Genomic DNA, 21,308 nt, shown 5'->3' on the forward strand with positions numbered 1-21,308 from the left:
TTCTCCCCTTCTTAATTTAACTCTTTCTATAAAACTCAATGCATTGATTGGATCTAAAGCCAAGATGTCTTCTGCATATTTCTTTACATCTCAGGTTCTGCCTCATGTGTGAACAATTTAGCTGACTAGTGTTCAAATGTTGAGAACTGTGTTAATGGAGCCCATATTTAGACAATGTCATCTTGCTTGTGTGCTACACAACGAGTAAAACAACTAATTTTTATTTCATATTTAAAGAAATGTTTAATAGATGTTTAACTTGTGTAATTTAAATGGATTATTTTAGATAACCTTGATCATTGTCTTTAAATTCCAAAAACATATTGACACAGATGACATTGGATTATGTCAGGAGGGCTTCTGTTTTCAATTTCTTTCATATCCCTGTGACAAAATGCAACAGTTTTAAAGAAGGAAGTGAGGCCATTTTCCTCACTGATCTGGTAAGTGTTACCACAGTCTAACCCTTCCTTGAATAAGGGTTGATGAATACACAATGGTTTAACAGGACTACCTTAAAATGCCACAAGAAAGTCAAGAACCTAGGAAAGAATATATATTATATATTTCAACATTACATCGTCATTATAACAATGCTTTCAGCTAGAGTGAAAACTTTGTAATTACTTGTAGAATTTGAATGCACAGGTTTGTTTCCGTAGACTCGGAGCCATTACAGGAAAGTCCAGTGTTCCATGTAAGGCTGATCTCGCAGCAGGAACGTGCTGGAATGCACTGCACAATGACAGCACTACACAGAACACAGCGTCTCTCTCTCTCTCTCTCTCTCTCGCTCTCTCTCTCCATCCACAGCAGAGCTGCAGCCAAAACACATCCTCCTCACATCCATCCAGAGCTGTCTTCTGTGGCCGGGCCTGTTTCTCCTCAAACCAAGATTAGTGTTCTCCTTTTTTCCACTTGATCAAAGCACCGTTTAGGTGGCAACAATACAGATTACTCAGTTTCAAGCTCAGCGTTCAGTCAAATGTAAGCCTCATCTGTCCCTTTGCCACATCGTCCAGTGCGCATTACAAAATATTTCGTCATCAGCGGGGGCCATGCAGACTTTGTGCATAAAGACACATTTTCTAGTCTCTCTCACCTGTATCATCTCTATGCGACATCTGGGTATACTCCTGGAATTTATTGCATGAATTAGTGCAGCCCAGTATTCAGTTGGGTTGTTGATTGTAAGAACTACTGTATTAGAGAATCACAAAGCAGTGAGTGAGTGTGCTTCAAATACATCCATACTTCATGGTCAGTGGAGTGCATTCAGAAACACTAAAACACTTCATTGCCTCATTCATTCATACATTTAGATGTTATGTGTTATACATGTTAGAAATTGCAACAAAATTAAAATAGAAATATAAACTTTTGAACTGCGGGTTTCGTCTGGTCAGAGGAGAACTGGCCCCCTGACTGAGCCTGGTTTCTCCCAAGGTTTTTTTTTCTCCATTCTGTCACAGAGGGAGTTTTGGTTCCTTGCCGCTGTCGCCTCTGGCTTGCTCAGTTGGGGACACTTAATTTCTAGCGATTATCGCCGATTTGATTGTTCAGATACTATTTAAACTAAACTGAGCTAGACAATGACATCTCTGAATTCAATAATGAAATGCCTTTAACTGAAAATTGAGTGTTTAGTCTTATTATACATTACTGACACTCTATCCTCCAATTTGATACTGTTAAGTGCTTTGACACAATCTGTATTGTAAAAGCGCTATATAAATAAAGGTGACTTGACTTGACATTTATTCATTCATTCACTTGATCATGTGCGAGATGTAATGTTAACCAGAAAAGGCATACACCACCTTTTTGGAAGTCACTGCAACAACAGAACTGAAATTATCACGTTTATCAGCAGCACAGCATATGAGTGAGAATAATGTAATATCTGCCTTTGATCTCGTTGGTATCTGTTCCACTTCGAGAGCTCAGAACTGTCCGTCTTGACTGCGCTTATTTCACTCCTCCCCTCACTGCAGCCGCCTACATTTCAGGTGAGGTGCATCTCAAACAAGCCTAAAGTTAATTCCAGGAACTGCGCTGGTTTTTCACCTGGTTCCAGCAAGGGTTTAGTTATTTATTTCAATTTTTTTTTCACCCTAGATAGTGCAATAAATCTAGGGTAATAAATACATTATATTTATTTTATTTTATTTTAATTTTTTAAATTTATTAGTGTGCACCCTAGATAGTAATAAATACATTTTTTTTTTTTTTTTTTTTTTTATTAGTGCACACCCTAGATAGGGTAACAAATACATTCTATTTTTTTATTATTATTATTTTTTATTAGTGTGCACCCTAGATAGTGCAATAAATCTAGGGTAATAAATACATTTTATTTATTTTTTTATTCACCCTAGATAGTGCAATAAATCTAGAAAAATAAATACATTTTATTTTTTTTTTTTTTATTATTACAATTTTTTCTTTTATGTATTAGTGCGCACCCTAGATAGTACAATAAAGCTAGGGTAATACATTTTTTTTTTTTTATTATTTAGGGTGCGCCCTAATAAATTAAAAAATAAAAGAGGGCGCACAACAAAACACCAGGCTGCGGCTTCAGAATCACTGTTAATGCAGTAAGGACAAAAGTCACTGATAGAGTAAAGAAAAAATGCTACAAGACACAAAACCAGTTGTAAGGCTAATTGTTGTAATATTAGTGCAATTAAAAGTGAACAAACCTAAAACCATTAACACACAATGCATAGCATGTAACAGCAAAAGCAATAGAACAAGTCAAAAAGAAATTCAGTAGTAAGTACACTCAACCTAAAAGGGGCATACAAATACAAAGTACAGAAGTACACCATACAAGTCAAGTCACCTTTATTTATACAGCGCTTTTAACAATACAGATTGTGTCAAAGCACTTAACAGTATCAAATTGGAGGATAGCGTGTCAGTAATGTATAAGATTAAACACTCAATTTTCAGTTAAAGGCATTTCATTATTGATGTCATTGTCTAGCTCAGTTTAGTTTAAATAGTATCTGTGCAATCAGATACAAAATACAAAAAGGGGAATGAAACACTTAAACACGAGGGCCAAATCAAGAGAAGCCCAAGGACCAAAATATGAAACATTTAAAAAAAGTAAAAAAAAAAAAAATACAACTAAATACAAGTGGACACAAAGACCACTAACATGCAAACTACAAGACATACTTTCACACTGAGGCAAGGCAAGTTTATTTATAAAGCACATTTCATAAGCAAATGGTAATTCATAGTGCTTTGCATAGGATTCATTAAAATATTCATAATTCTCATAACAATAAAGCCAGGAATTGAAATTTAAGTTCATTTAAAATGAACTAAAACAGTTAAGAATACATAAGATACAGTGCACTGATAAGAACAGAAGAAATAGGTTAGTTTTGATTTATTAAGTGAACGCACCAATGCTCAGCCATCCCTACAGCTTTAGTGAACATAAAGACATCTCTACACCTACTTTGTCTCATTACGGAGTCCAATTTGACCTTTAGATTTAGTCATTTTGCAGACACTTTTATCCAAAGCGACTTACAGTTGGGGAATACATAAAGCGATTCATCTTGAAGAGGCAATCAGACAGATGAAGTGCTTGCAACACCAAGTCTCAGGCATTGTTCAAATAAATACAAACTACCAAAGAAAGGAATAAGTAAAGAGAATTTTTTTTTTTTTTTATTAGTGTGCACCCTGGGTGGTGTGCACCCTGGGTGGTGTGCACCCTGGTAGTGTGCACCCTGGTAGTGTGCACCCTGGTAGTGTGCACCCTGGTAGTGTGCACCCCAGGTAGTGTGCACCCCAGGTAGTGTGCACCCTAGGTAGTGTGCACCCTAGGTAGTGTGCACCCTGGTAGTGTGCACCCCAGGTAGTGTGCACCCCAGGTAGTGTGCACCCTGGTAGTGTGCACCCTGGTAGTGTGCACCCTGGTAGTGTGCACCCTGGGTAGTGTGCACCCTAGGTAGTGTGCACCCCAGGTAGTGTGCACCCTGGTAGTGTGCACCCCAGGTAGTGTGCACCCTGGTAGTGTGCACCCCAGGTAGTGTGCACCCCAGGTAGTGTGCACCCTGGGTGGTGTGCACCCTGGTAGTGTGCACCCTAGGTAGTGTGCACCCTGGTAGTGTGCACCCTGGTAGTGTGCACCCTGGTAGTGTGCACCCTGGGTGGTGTGCACCCTGGTAGTGTGCACCCCAGGTAGTGTGCACCCTGGGTAGTGTGCACCCTGGGTGGTGTGCACCCTGGGTGGTGTGCACCCTGGTAGTGTGCACCCCAGGTAGTGTGCACCCTGGTAGTGTGCACCCTAGGTAGTGTGCACCCTAGGTAGTGTGCACCCTGGTAGTGTGCACCCTGGTAGTGTGCACCCCAGGTAGTGTGCACCCCAGGTAGTGTGCACCCTAGGTAGTGTGCACCCCAGGTAGTGTGCACCCCAGGTAGTGTGCACCCTGGTAGTGTGCACCCCAGGTAGTGTGCACCCTGGTAGTGTGCACCCTGGTAGTGTGCACCCTAGGTAGTGTGCACCCCAGGTAGTGTGCACCCTAGGTAGTGTGCACCCTGGTAGTGTGCACCCTGGGTGGTGTGCACCCTGGTAGTGTGCACCCTGGTAGTGTGCACCCCAGGTAGTGTGCACCCTAGGTAGTGTGCACCCTGGTAGTGTGCACCCTGGGTGGTGTGCACCCTGGTAGTGTGCACCCTGGTAGTGTGCACCCTAGGTAGTGTGCACCCTGGTAGTGTGCACCCTGGTAGTGTGCACCCTGGTAGTGTGCACCCTGGGTAGTGTGCACCCTAGGTAGTGTGCACCCCAGGTAGTGTGCACCCCAGGTAGTGTGCACCCTGGTAGTGTGCACCCTGGGTGGTGTGCACCCTGGTAGTGTGCACCCTGGTAGTGTGCACCCCAGGTAGTGTGCACCCTGGTAGTGTGCACCCTGGTAGTGTGCACCCTGGTAGTGTGCACCCTAGGTAGTGTGCACCCTGGTAGTGTGCACCCTAGGTAGTGTGCACCCCAGGTAGTGTGCACCCTGGTAGTGTGCACCCTGGGTAGTGTGCACCCTGGTAGTGTGCACCCTGGTAGTGTGCACCCTGGGTGGTGTGCACCCTGGTAGTGTGCACCCTAGGTAGTGTGCACCCTGGTAGTGTGCACCCTGGTAGTGTGCACCCCAGGTAGTGTGCACCCCAGGTAGTGTGCACCCTGGTAGTGTGCACCCCAGGTAGTGTGCACCCTGGGTAGTGTGCACCCTGGGTAGTGTGCACCCTGGTAGTGTGCACCCTAGGTAGTGTGCACCCTGGTAGTGTGCACCCTAGGTAGTGTGCACCCTAGGTAGTGTGCACCCCAGGTAGTGTGCACCCTGGGTGGTGTGCACCCTGGTAGTGTGCACCCCAGGTAGTGTGCACCCTAGGTAGTGTGCACCCTGGTAGTGTGCACCCTAGGTAGTGTGCACCCTGGTAGTGTGCACCCTGGGTGGTGTGCACCCTGGTAGTGTGCACCCTAGGTAGTGTGCACCCTAGGTAGTGTGCACCCTAGGTAGTGTGCACCCCAGGTAGTGTGCACCCTAGGTAGTGTGCACCCTGGTAGTGTGCACCCTGGTAGTGTGCACCCTAGGTAGTGTGCACCCTAGGTAGTGTGCACCCTGGTAGTGTGCACCCTGGTAGTGTGCACCCTGGTAGTGTGCACCCTAGGTAGTGTGCACCCTGGTAGTGTGCACCCTGGTAGTGTGCACCCTGGTAGTGTGCACCCTAGGTAGTGTGCACCCTGGTAGTGTGCACCCTGGTAGTGTGCACCCTGGTAGTGTGCGCCCTAGGTAGTGTGCACCCTAGGTAGTGTGCACCCTAGGTAGTGTGCACCCTAGGTAGTGTGCACCCTAGGTAGTGTGCACCCTAGGTAGTGTGCACCCTGGTAGTGTGCACCCTGGTAGTGTGCACCCCAGGTAGTGTGCACCCTAGGTAGTGTGCACCCCAGGTAGTGTGCACCCTAGGTAGTGTGCACCCCAGGTAGTGTGCACCCTGGTAGTGTGCACCCTAGGTAGTGTGCACCCTAGGTAGTGTGCACCCTGGTAGTGTGCACCCTGGTAGTGTGCACCCCAGGTAGTGTGCACCCCAGGTAGTGTGCACCCTAGGTAGTGTGCACCCTAGGTAGTGTGCACCCTAGGTAGTGTGCACCCTAGGTAGTGTGCACCCTAGGTAGTGTGCACCCTAGGTAGTGTGCACCCTAGGTAGTGTGCACCCTAGGTAGTGTGCACCCTAGGTAGTGTGCACCCTAGGTAGTGTGCACCCTAGGTAGTGTTGAACTTGAACTTGTGAGACAGAAGTGGGCATCAGTGTCTGGTTGAATCCAGCTCAAATGACAGAAGAAACTGAAGCAATATTCTCCACATTTCCAAAGGCCAAGTGCAAATGAGGCGAGAAGAGCTTTGATGCGAGGCTTGTTCAGGTAAATACCGAAGGACTCAACGTGAAGAATTAAGACATCTAACTCCACGATCCCAGGTAACCGGAGGAAGAGTGCATGTGAGGCTAAAATAGATCTGAAAATGCAAGAAATGCTAAAGGAGTTGCTTAAAAATAAATGAAAAAAAATGAACATTTTAAGATATTACAGAAAGCAAACACTTGTTTGATGTGTGGTCTGGAAGAAAGTGAAGTTGTGTCCTCTGGTAGAATCAAGGTCTCAGTCCAGCCAAAGATGAGCCGACAGCAGCTGTCTCCCGATATCGGAGCTCTGCAGCAGTGGATTTGCACCAGCAGGTGACGGACTCTACCACTGCCTAGCATTGACTGCAATAGAGGATCATATTCTCCACCAAAAAGCTTTCTGGGGAACATGGTTTGACCCAGTAAAGACAATATATATACGGTGTTGTGGATATTAAGAATCACAGAAGAAGGACTCACCACAGCAGCTGTTCATTTTCCAGGAGAATCTTTAACACTGTCAGTACCTCACAGGAACAAAGCAAACAATTAAAAGCTGCATTTCTAACTGATGTTTCTAGAGGTGCAACAGGAACGCTGTGAGCTGCTTGTGAAAATCAGAGCCATCTGTGAACTGAAGGGAGTCCTTTATATTTGACAGATGAAAAACTGTGAGCAGCAAAAGGACATTTAAGCATGGTTTAAATTTAATTAAATATGCAGACATGTGGAGTGCATCAATTCAAAACTCAAACACACAGTCACAAGAGTTAAAATGACATTAACAAGCAGTTATCAATGCAGCCATGAATGAATCCTGAAACTCTTTAGTGCGCACATTGCTAGACAGATCTCAATTGTTGACAATTTTAGATGACATTTTAAAAAAGGACAGTTTCTGCATATGATGCTATAGCATAACTTGCATCAGAACACATTTACTCTTATCAGTTCCAGTTTGAACAATCAGCACAACATTGAGGATGTTTAATATCAAGGGTTTAACCAAAATGGTTAATGCAACCACTGCATTTGGTCTGTATCCACAATTTAAACCATTATGATTCAACACTTCTCAGAACCAAATAAACACAAATGAACCTATACAAGCTTTGTGGGTAAATTTCTGAATGTTCCTCACCCATTTCCAGCAACAACGAAACATTTGAAATTGCAATGAGCTCTTAATCTTCAAGCTCACAGATCGTTTTTTGAAGAAAACAAAAATCAAGTTCCTTCAGAACGTGCCAGCATTAAGTCTTAACTGAAATGGAGAAAGAAAGAAAAAAACAGTTTATCTAGCGATGAACTGAAACACAGTTCTGAAAATATGCATTCACAATAGACACTGAATACTCTCCTCTGGGGCGATTTCTCTTGATGCAGCTCTTAACATCCGGGTCACAAACAGAAAAACTCACCTGTAGCTTTCTAGAAGCCCTTAGACCTTGATTAGTTGGTTCAGGTGTGTTTGATTAGGGTTGGAGCTGAACTCTGCAGGACTGATGTTGACCACTCCAGGTTAGATGTTTTAGTACCATTAAAGTCACAACCATAGAAACAGGGTAAATAATTACAAGAAAAAAGCACAAGTAAAAAAATATTCCCACTCACAATGATTTCAATCTCGTGCAGGTTACACGCTCTCCAACCTCCATCTTACACTGACAATCCTGTGAAATTTCAGCTCATGAGCATTTATACTCATGGACACAACCATTGACAGGGATGCAAGCAACCAGGAATTACATTCACCAAACAACCAAATCTCAAGATTATAAAAAATTTGGTACATGCATTAATCAACAAATTACTATTCAACAGCCATTTATGCATAGTTCCAGTAACTAAATTTTAAAACAACAAAAATCCATTTTATGCTCTACTTTGGTTTCTCCTACATCCCATGATGCACCACAGCACAGATATAAAAGTTAATTCCAGGAGCTGCTCTGGTTTTTTCACCTGGTTCCAGCAAGGGTTTAATTATTGGGCTCTAAAACTCCTCATTTTTAAGTTGCTTTGGGTAAAAGCGTCAGCTAAATAGTGATGGCGAAGTGAAGCGTTCTGAACCAGCGAAGCTTTCAACACTATTGTATCGGAAAAAGGTTCATTACTTGAAGCTATTTTAAAACTGTTTATGCAGTGGCCATCTAGTGGTCATAAAAACAAATAACACCTTCCAAAGTGTTATGTTCCATTACAGCTAGTGGTTTCAACATCTGGTTCTACAACTGATTCTTTGTTTATTATATTTTATATAAATAATGGACATTGTCAAAGTCATGCATTTGTGTTGGTGTACAGGCACTGAAATATTGTAACTTACAACTGTTTATTGTAACTCTGCCTCGGTCCTTAGATTGTTATTTCATGGCCAAAATCTATTTTTGAACTCAATATATAAATTACGATAAAAACAAACAAAACAAAAAAACAATGCTAACACTTTATAACGTACGATAATGTAAAGGAAATGGTGCTGAGGTTTGCTTCGTTTGAACCACATACTGAAGCAGTCACGTGGTTGTCAGGTGAATGAAGCTTCAGACGTCATAGATCACGTGCTTTTCACAAAATGAATCAAGCTCCAATACAGTGCTTCAATGTGAAATGTTTTTTTTTTTATATACAAGCTTCGGTGTTGAACATAACATCATTACTGCTAAATGAATAAATGTAAAAGTAAAATGTGCTGGGTTTGACTGAATTATAAAAGTAAAGTAAAACAAAGTAATGCACACTGTAGACAAGCTCAACTGACTGTATAAAGTTTCACAAATTAAAAAATTAAAATAAAAACGATAGGGAAGTTAACATTGTTTTTATATGACATTTTATTTATAAGGGTCATTCCATGAAATCAGTGCCTTTTGTGTTCCTAACAAATAATCAAACATAGATTTAATATAACAATGAATAAATTTGCAATTTAAAACATAACGATACCATGTACTCTTTCATCAATATTACATTAATGTAAATTAAATATTATTTTAAATGATATAAATAACATTTATGCTCATTAGGGTAAGGTTTTTGGCTTGTCCCTCACTGATTTTTCTTTTTCAGCAGGACATTTAATTTTCAAAATGAAGGCAAAATGATATAAAAACAAAAATCACATTTGCATATTGTTTAAAATATAGTCTCATTGTTAAGCAATGTTTTTGGCACAAGTATGCCCAAGTATGCATTTTTTCTATAAAATTTAAATCTTTAATCTAAAGTCCCCTGATTTCATGTCAATCCTGTTACCCTCATCAAAAAACCCTTGTAAAATAATTTGTAATTGGGGACACTTATTTTCCAGCGATATCGTCTACATGATTGCACAGATACTATTTAAACTGAACTGAGCTGAACGATGGCATCACTGAATTCAATAATGAAATGCCTTTAACTGAAAATTGAGTGTTTAATCGTGTCATTTTACATTATTGACACCATTTTCCTATTCTGATATAGGAAAGTTGATTTGACACAATCTGTATTGTTAAAAGCGCTATATAAAAAAAGGTGAGTTTACTAATACAACTAGCAAGTAATACAAAAAGACTTAAAAGAAAAGAACAGATACTACTACTTAAAAGCATAGGCATAACGCACCACAGAACAAAGGCACTGGTGACAGGGCCATAAGACAAATCAGACCCTACCCTCAACTAATACAGTATACTGTAAATCAAATGTATATGCAAGACTGAAATTGCCATTTAAAAACAAACCAAAAAAGGTTTGTGGTGTAAAATTGTTATAAGTCCACAACACCAATGCCAAGTTATACATACATAGAGCATCAATACAACAAGGCACCAAAAAAAAAAACCAAAAGAATAAAAGGGGAAGTAGTCAGTCAACTTAAACAGGCATAAATTCAAATGATACAAGACATAGCCTGTAAAAGCTAAAAGTAGAGCGGAATATACGCTCAGGATCTATGTTTGTATGTTTATACAGCAATAATACAAGATTAAAAGGCATGCATACAAATGCACAAACAAAGGGATATTTATACAAGTGGGACAGATGTTTAAATACAGGCAAAAAAAAGAAAAGAAAAAAAAATCCATTAATAAATGTTTGAAATGTTAAAAAAAAAAAAAAAAAAAATGAAATAAGGAACTAAGTTCACAAACGGTCAGTTGTTCAGAACATAAAACCTGCAAATGCCTAAAGAAAAGGGACACATGAAAGGAAAAGTGCAAATGCCATCAAATAATGCAGAAAATCCCATTAAAAAAAAAAAAAAAGTAATAATTATAAATATAGCTGCAAGCAGCGATAACCGGGGTTCAAGCATTTTGAGGCCTAAGGTGGTATGCTTTTAGGGTCTAGGCCAACCTGGATGTATTGTTGGTAGTGAAGCACATTGAAAATTGAAAGGAGCAGCCTGTCAGCGGAGCAGCCTGTCAGCGGAGCAGCCTGTCAGCGGAGCAGCCTGTCAGCGGAGCAGCCTGTCAGCGGAGCAGCCTGTCAGCGGAGCAGCCTGTCAGCGGAGCAGCCTGTCAGCGGAGCAGCCTGTCAGCGGAGCAGCCTGTCAGCGGAGCAGCCTATCTGTACTATGTTCTAGGGAGCAGTCTAAAAAGGGAGCAGTCTATCTGGACTATGTTCTAGGGAGCAGTCTATCGGGACTATGTTCTAGGGAGCAGTCTAAAAAGGGAGCAGTCTATCTGGACTATGTTCTAGGGAGCAGTCTATCGGGACTATGTTCTAGGGAGCAGTCTATCGGGACTATGTTCTAGGGAGCAGTCTATCGGGACTATGTTCTAGGGAGCAGTCTAAAAAGGGAGAAGTCTATCTGTACTATGTTCTAGGGAGCAGTATATCAGGACTATGTTCTAGGGAGCAGTCTATCTGTACTATGTTCTAGGGAGCAGTCTAAAAAGGGAGAAGTCTATCTGGACTATGTTTTAGGTTGCAGCCTGACAGCGGAGCAGCCTACCTGGACTATGTTCTAGGGTGCAGTCAATCTAGGGACCAGCCTACCAGCGGAGCAGCCTACCAGCGGAGCAGTCTACCTGGACTATGTTCTAGGGTGCAGTCAATCTAGGGACCAGCCTACCAGCGGAGCAGTCTACCTGGACTATGTTCTAGGGTGCAGTCAATCAAGGGACCAGCCTACCAGCGGAGCAGTCTACCAGCGGAGCAGTCTACCTGGACTATGTTCTAGGGTGCAGTCAATCTAGGAAGCAGCCTGACAGCGGAGCAGTCTACCAAAGGAGCAGTCTACCAAGGGAGCAGTCTACCTGGACTATGTTTTAGGGAGTAATCTATCTAGGGTGCAGTTTACCTGGACCATGTTCTAGGGAGCAGTCTACCAAGAGAGCAGTCTACCTGGACCATGTTCTAGGGAGCAGTCTACCTGGACCATGTTCTAGGAGCAGTCTATCTAGGGTGCAGTCTATCTGGACTATGCTATCTGGGGAGCAGTCTATGGACTATGTTCTGGAGCAGTCTACCAAGAGAGCAGTCTACCAAGGGAGCAGTCTACCAAGGGAGCGGTCTACCTGGACTATGTTCTATGGAGCAATTTATCTAGGGTTCAGTCTACCTGGACTATGTGCTATGGAGCAATTTATCTAGGGTTCAGTCTACCTGGACTATGTTTTAGGGAGTAATCTATCTAGGGTGCAGTTTACCTGGACTATGTTCTAGGGAGCAGTCTACCATAGGAGCAGTCTACCAAGGGAGCAGTCTACCTGGATTATGTTCTAGGGAGCAGTCTACCTGGACTATATTTGAGGGAGCAGTCTACCTGGACTATATTCTAGGGAGCAGTCTACCTGGACTATATTCTAGGGAGCAGTCTACCTGGACTATATTCTAGGGAGCAGTCTACCTGGACTATATTCTAGAGTGCAGTCTACCTGGACTATATTCTAGAGTGCAGTCTACCTGGACTATATTCTAGAGTGCAGTCTACCTGGACTATATTCTAGAGTGCAGTCTACCTGGACTATATTCTAGAGTGCAGTCTACCTGGACTATATTCTAGGGTGCAGTCAATCTAGGGACCAGCCTACCAGTGGAGCAGTCTACCTGGACTATGTTCTATGTAGCAGTCTACCAAGGAGCAGTCTACCAAGGGAGCAGTCTACCAAGGGAGCAGTCTACCAGCGGAGCAGTCTACCTGGACTATGTTCTAGGGTGCAGTCAATCTAGAGAGCAGCCTACCAGCGGAGCAGCCTGACAGCGGAGCAGCCTGACAGCGGAGCAGTCTACCTGGACTATGTTCTAGGGTGCAGTCAATCTAGAGAGCAGCCAACCAGCGGAGCAGCCTGACAGCGGAGCAGCCTGACAGCGGAGCAGTCTACCTGGACTATGTTCTATGTAGCAGTCTACCAAGGGAGCAGTCTACCAAGGGAGCAGTCTACCAAGGGAGCAGTCTACCAAGGGAGCAGTCTACCAAGGGAGCAGTCTACCTGGACCATTTCCTAGATAGTGCGCACCCTAGATAGTGCGCACCCTAGATAGTGCGCACCCTAGATAGTGCGCACCCTAGATAGTGCGCACCCTAGATAGTGCGCACCCTAGATAGTGCGCACCCTAGATAGTGCGCACCCTAGATAGTGCGCACCCTAGATCGTGCGCACCCTAGATCCTGCGCACCCTAGATCCAAGGGACAAGGGAGTGGTCTACCAAGGGAGCGGTCTAGCTGGACTATGTTCTAGGGAGCAGTCTACCAAGGGGCAGTCTACCAAGGAGCAGTCTGGACCATGTTCTAGGAGCAGTCAATCTGGGGAGCAGTCTACCTGGACTATGTTCTAGGGAGCAGTCTACCAAGGGAGCAGCCTACCTGGACTATGTGCTATGGAGCAATTTATTTAGGGTTCAGTCTACCTGGACCATGTTCTAGGGAGCAGTCAATCTGGGGAGCAGTCTACCAAAGGAGCAGTCTACCTGGACTATGTTCTATGGAGCAATTTATCTAGGGTTCACTCTACCTGGACTATGTTTTAGGGAGTAATCTATCTAGGGTGCAGTTTACCTGGACTATGTTCTAGGGAGCAGTCTACCAAGGGAGCAGTCTACCTGGACTATGTGCTATGGAGCAATCTATCTAGGGTGCAGTCTACAAAGAGAGCAGTCTACCATAGGAGCAGTCTACCAAGGGAGCAGTCTACCTGGACTATATTCTAGAGTGCAGCCTGACAGCGGAGCAGCCTGACAGCGGAGCAGCCTGACAGCGGAGCAGCCTGACAGCGGAGCAGCCTGACAGCGGAGCAGCCTACCAGCGGAGCAGCCTACCAGCGGAGCAGCCTACCTGGACTATATTCAAGTAAGCAGTCTACCTGGACTATATTCTAGAGTGCAGTCTATCTAGGGTGCAGTCTACCTGGGCTATGTTCTAGGGTGCAGCCTGACAGCAGAGCAGCCTACCAGCGGAGCAGCCTACCAGTGGAGCAGTCTACCAAGAGAGCAGTCTACCTGGACTATGTTGTATGGAGCAACCTATCTAGGGTTCAGTCTACCTGGACCATGTTCTAGGGAGCAGTCTGACAAGGGAGCAGTCTACCAAAGGAGCAGTCTACGTGGACCATGTTCGAGGGAGCAGTCTACCAAGGGTGCAGTCTACCAAAGGAGCAGTCTACGTGGACCATGTTCGAGGGAGCAGTCTACCAAGGGTGCAGTCTACCAAAGGAGCAGTCTACGTGGACCATGTTCGAGGGAGCAGTCTACCAAGGGTGCAGTCTACCAAAGGAGCAGTCTACTGGACCATGTTCGAGCAGTCTACCAAGGGTGCAGTCTACCAAAGGAGCAGTCTACGTGGACCATGTTCGAGGGAGCAGTCTACCAAGGGTGCAGTCTACCAAAGGAGCAGTCTACGTGGACCATGTTCGAGGGAGCAGTCTACCAAGGGTGCAGTCTACCAAAGGAGCAGTCTACCAGGGTGCAGTCTACCTGGACCATGTTCGAGGGAGCAGTCTACCAAGGGTGCAGTCTACCAAAGGAGCAGTCTACTGGACCATGTTCGAGGGAGCAGTCTACCAAGGGTGCAGTCTACCAAAGGAGCAGTCTACCTGGACTATGTTCAAGGGAGCAGTCTACCAAGGGTGCAGTCTACCTGGACAGCGCGCACCCTAGACAGCGCCAAGACCCTAGACAGCCAAGACCCTAGACAGCGCACCCTAGACAGCGCACCCTAGACAGCCAAGACCCTAGACAGCGCACCCTAGACAGCGCGCACCCTAGACAGCCAAGACCCTAGACAGCGCACCCTAGACAGCGCACCCTAGACAGCCAAGACCCTAGACAGCGCACCCTAGACAGCGCACCCTAGACAGCGCACCCTAGACAGCGCGCACCCTAGACAGCGCACCCTAGACAGCGCACCCTAGACAGCCAAGACCCTAGACAGCGCCAAGACCCTAGACAGCGCCAAGACCCTAGACAGCGCGCACCCTAGACAGCGCACCCTAGACAGCCAAGACCCTAGACAGCGCCAAGACCCTAGACAGCGCGCACCCTAGACAGCGCGCACCCTAGACAGCGCGCACCCTAGACAGCGCGCACCCTAGACAGCGCGCACCCTAGACAGCGCCAAGACCCTAGACAGCGCACCCTAGACAGCGCCAAGACCCTAGACAGCGCACCCTAGACAGCGCACCCTAGACAGCGCACCCTAGACAGCCAAGACCCTAGACAGCGCACCCTAGACAGCGCCAAGACCCTAGACAGCGCACCCTAGACAGCCAAGACCCTAGACAGCGCGCACCCTAGACAGCGCACCCTAGACAGCGCACCCTAGACAGCGCACCCTGACAGCGCGCACCCTAGACAGCGCGCACCCTAGACAGCCAAGACCCTAGACAGCGCCAAGACCCTAGACAGCGCACCCTGACAGCGCGCACCCTAGACAGCCAAGACCCTAGACAGCCAAGACCCTAGACAGCGCACCCTAGACAGCGGCGGTCTGCCAAGGGAGCGGCGGTCTGCCAAGGGAGCGGCGGTCTGCCAAGGAGCGGCGGTCTGCCAAGGAGCGGCGGTCTGCCAAGGAGCGGCGGTCTGCCAAGGAGCGGCGGTCTGCCAAGGGAGCGGCGGTCTGCCAAGGAGCGGCGGTCTGCCAAGGAGCGGCGGTCTGCCAAGGAGCGGCGGTCTGCCAAGGGAGCGGCGGTCTGCCAAGGGAGCGGCGGTCTGCCTGGATTATGTTCTAGGGAGTAGTCTACCTGGGCTATGTTCTAGGGTGCAGCCTGACAGCGGAGCAGCCTACCAGCGGTGCAGTCTAACAAAGGAGCAGTCTACCAAAGGAGCAGTCTACCAAGGAGCAGTCTACTGGACCATGTTCTAGGGAGCAGTCTACCTGGACTATGTTCTAGGGTGCAGTCTAACAAAGGAGCAGTCTACCTGGACTATGTTCTAGGGAGCAGTCTACCTGGGCTGCGTCAAGGGAGCAGTCTACCTGGGCTGCGTCAAGGGAGCAGTCTACCTGGACTATGTTCTAGGGAGCAGTCTACCTGGACTATGTTCTAGGGAGCAGTCTACCTGGACTATGTTCTAGGGAGCAGTCTACCTGGACTATGTTCTAGGGAGCAGTCTACCAAAGGAGCAGTCTACCAAAGGAGCAGTCTACCAAGGAGCAGTCTACGTGGACCATGTTCGAGGGAGCAGTCTACCAAGGGTGCAGTCTACCAAAGGAGCAGTCTACGTGGACCATGTTCGAGGGAGCAGTCTACCAAGGGTGCAGTCTAACAAAGGAGCAGTCTACGTGGACCATGTTCGAGGGAGCAGTCTACCAAGGGTGCAGTCTAACAAAGGAGCAGTCTACGTGGACCATGTTCGAGGGAGCAGTCTACCAAGGGAGCAGCGCACCCTAGACAGCGCACCCTAGACAGCGCCAAGACCCTAGACAGCGCACCCTAGACAGCGCACCCTAGACAGCGCCAAGACCCTAGACAGCGCACCCTAGACAGCGCGCACCCTAGACAGCGCACCCTAGACAGCGCACCCTAGACAGCGCCAAGACCCTAGACAGCGCACCCTAGACAGCGCACCCTAGACAGCGCCAAGACCCTAGACAGCGCACCCTAGACAGCGCGCACCCTAGACAGCGCCAAGACCCTAGACAGCGCACCCTAGACAGCGCCAAGACCCTAGACAGCGCCAAGACCCTAGACAGCGCGCACCCTAGACAGCGCGCACCCTAGACAGCGCGCACCCTAGACAGCGCGCACCCTAGACAGCGCGCACCCTAGACAGCGCGCACCCTAGACAGCGCGCACCCTAGACAGCGCGCACCCTAGACAGCGCACCCTAGACAGCGCACCCTAGACAGCGGCGGTCTGCCAAGGAGCGGCGGTCTGCCAAGGAGCGGCGGTCTGCCAAGGAGCGGCGGTCTGCCAAGGGAGCGGCGGTCTGCCAAGGGAGCGGCGGTCTGCCAAGGGAGCGGCGGTCTGCCAAGGGAGCGGCGGTCTGCCAAGGGAGCGGCGGTCTGCCTGGATTATGTTCTAGGGAGCAGTCTACCTGGGCTATGCGTCAAGGGAGCAGTCTACCTGGGCTATGCGTCAAGGGAGCAGTCCACCAAGGGAGCAGTCCACCAAGGGAGCAGTCTACCTGGGCTATGCGTCAAGGGAGCAGTCTACCTGGGCTATGCGTCAAGGGAGCAGTCTACCTGGGCTATGCGTCAAGGGAGCAGTCTACCTGGGCTATGCGTCAAGGGAGCAGTCTACCAAGGGAGCAGTCCACCAAGGGAGCAGTCTACCTGGGCTATGTCAAGGGAGCAGTCTACCTGGGCTATGCGTCAAGGGAGCAGTCTACCTGGGGTGCAGTCTACCTGGGCTATGCGTCAAGGGAGCAGTCTACCTGGGCTGCAGTCTACCTGGGCTATGCGTCAAGGGAGCAGTCTATCTAGGGTGCAGTCTACCTGGGCTATGCGTCAAGGGAGCAGTCTACCTGGGCTATGTGTCAAGGGAGCAGTCTATCTAGGGTGCAGTCTACCTGGGCTATGTGTCAAGGGAGCAGTCTACCTGGGCTGCAGTCTACCTGGGCTATGTGTCAAGGGAGCAGTCTATCTAGGGTGCAGTCTACCTGGGCTGCAGTCTACCTGGGCTATGTGTCAAGGGAGCAGTGTATCTAGGGTGCAGTCTACCTGGGCTGCAGTCTACCTGGGCTATGTGTCAAGGGAGCAGTCTATCTAGGGTGCAGTCTACCTGGGCTATGCGTCAAGGGAGCAGTCTATCTAGGGTGCAGTCTACCTGGGCTATGCGTCAAGGGAGCAGTCTACCTGGGCTATGCGTCAAGGGAGCAGTCTACCTGGGCTGCAGTCTACCTGGGCTATGTGTCAAGGGAGCAGAGCCTAGATAGTGCGCACCCTAGATAGTGCGCCAATCAGCTTACAGAAGAGATTTACAGAGGAAACCTCAATATTTCATGAGTTCAAAGAGCAAACAAGCCTAATAGAGCTCGATTCTGGAGAAAGACAACATCAGGACTCACCTACAGCAGTCTCAAAGAATACAAGTGAGCTGCCATTAAGGAACAGGACAGGAGCACATCCAGCTTGACTAAAAAGCATCGTGTAAATAAATAAAACCTCCTACAAAAACAAGTTGAGAAAATGCACTTTTAATTTTTTTTTTTTTTTACAGTGAGGGGTCCAGCTCGCCTGGAAAACAGTATTAGACATTAGGGTTAAATGTACACCACAAAACTCAAACGAAATGCATAAGAGCAAATTTCCAGGTATTTAAAAAGGAAACCTGTTCAAGGTGAACTTGTGAGACAGAAGGGGACAGTAGCGTCTGGTTGAATCCAGCTCAAATGACAGAAGAAACTGAAGCAATATTTTCCACATTTCCAAAGGCCAAGTGCAAATGAGGCGAGAAATGCTTTGATGATTTGAGGCTTGTTCAGGTAAATACCGAAGTACTCAATGTAAAGGATAACACATCTAACTCCAAGATCCCAGCTAACCTGAGGAAGAGAACACGGGAGGCTAAAATAGATCTGAAAATGCAAGAAATGCTAAAGGAGTTGGTTAAAAAAAAAAAAAAAAAAAATGAATATTTTAAGATATTACAGAAAGCAAACATACTTGTTTGGTGTGTTCTCTGGTAGAATCAAGGTCTCAGTACAGCCAAAGATAAACCGACAGCAGCTGTCTCCTGATATCGGTGTCTGATATCGGAGCTCAGCAGCAGTGGATTTGCACCTGCAGGTGACTGACTCTACCACTACCTAGCACTGACTGCAATAGAGGATCATATTCTCCACCAAAAGGCTTTCTGGGGAACATTGTTTGACCCAGTAAAGACAACAATATAATGTTGTGGATATTAAGAATCACAGAAGGACTCTTCCAGGAGAATCTTTAACACTGTCAGTACCTCACATGAACAAAGCAAACAATTAAAAGCTTCATTTCTAACTGATGTTTCTAGAGGTGCAACAGGAATGTGGTGAGCTGCTTGTGAAAATCAGAACCATCTGTGAACTGAAGTGAGTCCTTTATATTTGACACATGAAAAACAGTGAGCAGCAAAAGGACATTTAAGCATGGTTTAAATTTAATTAAATATGCAGACATGAGTGCATCAATTTAAAACTCAAACACACAGTTACAAGAGTTAAATTGACATTAACAAGCAGTTATCAATGCAGCCATGAATGAACCCTGAAACTCTTTAGTGCGCACATTGCTAGACAGATCTCAAACTTTTTTTGTCACTAGGTTTGGGGCACCCCTTCTATCTGATATCTCAGCTTAGAGGCATTGTAAGCTGTTGACCAAGTAAAGTCACCAATTTGCACACAATGCTGTAAACATTGTAAGGGAGGTTTAGTCAAATCTTTGGAGGACTCTTGCCTTGCCAGGTGTTGGAAAGAGGGACTGTTGACAATTAGAGATGACATTTTAAAAAGGACAATTTCTGCATATGATGCTATAGCATAACTTGCATCAGAACACATTTACTCTTATCAATTCCAGTTTGAACAATCAGCACAACATTGAGGATGTTGAATATCAAGGGTTTAATCAAAATGTTAATGCAACCACTGCATTTAGTCTGTATTGTGACGGATCGGTTGCCCTCCCCCTCATCATCATCACCACCCCCTCCCTTATTCGCCGCCCTTCACCAGGCTCCCGACTGGAGTGGGTGGATGAGAGGAGGGGCGTGGGATCAATGCGGGCTGGCGGCGTGTGATGAGGCACAGCTGGACTGAATGAAGCCTCATCACCGCCGCCGTTAAATGCGTAGAGGGACGTCGCGCCACCGGAGCTGTGAGCAGCAGGATCCAGAGTCCGGGAGAAAAGCCGCACCCGTATTACGGCCGTCGGACCAGAGATGTCGGGCCGTCTAAAGTCCCGCCAATGCCCGTAAGAGGCAGAAGAGGAAGAGCCGCCGCTCAGGAGAAGCCGCCGCCCCTCGTGCCCCGGACCGCGGGAGCGTGTGTGGCCACCGGACTCCGCCCCTTCCCTGGACCCCTCCTTCCTCCCGGAACACTGCCCTCCTTCACGAGCCCCGCAGCACAACGAGGACACCAGATCCCCCCTGTTTCTTTGGACACTTCTTCCCCCTGGACACTTTATTTTATCCTTTTTGTTTAATAAAAGCCTCTCTGAGGCCTGACGCCACACCCACTGTGTCTGTCGTTGGCTCCTCCCGTCACAGTATCCACAATTTAAACCATTATGATTCAACACTTCTCAGAACTAAATAAATATACAAATAAACCTATACAAGCTTTGTGTGGGTAAATTTCTGAATGTTCCTCACCCATTTCCAGCACCAACGAAACATTTGAAATTGCAATGAGCTCTTAATCTTCAAGCTCACAGATTGTTTTTTGAAGAAAAAAAGAAATCAAGTTCCTTCAGAACGTGCCAGCATTAAGTCTTAACTGAAATGGAGAAAAGAAAAAAAAAATACTATAGTGATAAACTGAAACACAGTTATGAAAATATACATACACAATAGACACTGAATACTCTCCTCTGGGGCGATTTCTCTTGATGCAGCTCTTAACATCCGACACACACACACACACACACACACACACACACACACACACACACACACACACACACACACACACACACACACACACACACACACACACACACACACACACACACACACACACACACACACACACACACACACACACACACACACACACACACACACACACACACACACACACACACACACACACACACACACACACACACACACACACACACACACACACACACACACACACACACACACACACACACACACACACACACACACACACACACACACACACACACACACACACACACACACACACACACACACACACACACACACGTATAAGCCTTCTAGAAGCCCTTAGACCTTGATTAGCTTGTTCAGGTGTGTTTGATTAGGGTTGGAGCTGATCTCTGCAGGACTGATGTTGACCACTCCAGGTTAGATGTTTTAGTACCATTAAAATCACAACTATAGAAGCAGGGTAAATAATTACAAGAAAAAAGTACAAGTAAAAAATGCCAGATAAAACAATATTCCCACTCACAATGATTTCAATCTCATGCAGGTTACACGCTCTCCAACCTCCAGCTTACACTGACAATCCTGTGAAATTTCAGCTCATGAGCATTTATACTCATGGACACAACCATTGACGGGGATGCAAGCAACCAGGAATTACATTCACCAAACAACCAAATCTCAAGATTATATAAAATTTGGTACATGCCTTAATCAACAAATTATTATTCAACAGCCATTTATGCATAGTTCCAGTAACTAAATTTTAAAACAACAAAAATCCATTTTATGCTCTACTTTGGTTTCTCCCACATCCTATGATGCACCACAGCACAGATATAAAAGTTAATTCCAGGAGCTGCTCTGGTTTTTCACCTGGTTCCAGCAAGGGTTTAATTATTGGG

The sequence above is a fragment of the Onychostoma macrolepis genome, chromosome 24 (genome assembly GCF_012432095.1).
Source record: "Onychostoma macrolepis isolate SWU-2019 chromosome 24, ASM1243209v1, whole genome shotgun sequence".
Taxonomy (NCBI): Eukaryota; Metazoa; Chordata; class Actinopteri; order Cypriniformes; family Cyprinidae; genus Onychostoma; species Onychostoma macrolepis.